General features: G+C 39.9%; 1 non-coding gene across 1 annotated transcript; it reads left to right on the forward strand.

Moving 5' to 3' along the window:
* Positions 1 to 473: 473 nt before the first annotated feature.
* trnaa-ugc lies at positions 474 to 545 on the forward strand. Its single transcript has one exon. It is a non-coding gene; the product is annotated as a tRNA-Ala (tRNA).
* Positions 546 to 776: the final 231 nt, after the last annotated feature.

The raw sequence follows: 776 nt of genomic DNA on the forward strand, positions 1-776 counted from the left end.
ACATTCGCCACAACTAGCATGACCCTGCAGAACGAGTGACTGAACTGTGGAAACAAGAATTATTTTCACTACTTTCCAGACCTTTCAATTCGGCTTCCTGAACAAAATTGTATTATCTCAAAGATGCCTGGTCCCATTCCTCCAATACAAGTTTTTTGCATTATTTTCAAATGCCGGGCTCTTTTTTAGTACAAATGACCAGACAAATTTAAAAGTTGGCAATGAAAACGTTTTTGGCCAACGATGGTGATATAGTGGTGTGCAAAGGAAAGATAAAACATGTTGAGTTTTTTATCATTCTCCATTAGGGTCCGAGAGGTCCCGGGCTCAAATCAAGGATGAACCTGAGAAAAGTAGAGAGCAATTCAGATTTTGAAGCCTAGTATGGGCAGAATTAACTTAATGTGTATCCTTCTGATATCTTCCTTTATCCAAGAATCTGAAGGAAAGGGAAAGAAATGGAAGAAAACACAGGGGATGTAGCTCAGTGGTAGAGCGCATGCTTTGCATGTATGAGGCCCCGGGTTCAATCCCCGGCATCTCCAACTAATATTATGGTCGCAATCAAGGATGTCTCTGTTGTACGGGTTAATGTGTAAAAAGTGTTGAAAAGGAGCACATGAAAGCATGCATCATGTATCAGCATGCATCATGTATCACAAGGGCAAGGTAAAAAAAAGCCAAAGCTTAATTCCATTTGTAAGAAAGGTCGACTTGTTCTTCTCAGGTTTCGAGAAAGTCCTGACTATTTGTGAAATTTAGTTTTTGTCTTGTCG

Source organism: Gymnodraco acuticeps, unplaced genomic scaffold (assembly GCF_902827175.1).
Source record: "Gymnodraco acuticeps unplaced genomic scaffold, fGymAcu1.1, whole genome shotgun sequence".
Taxonomy (NCBI): Eukaryota; Metazoa; Chordata; class Actinopteri; order Perciformes; family Bathydraconidae; genus Gymnodraco; species Gymnodraco acuticeps.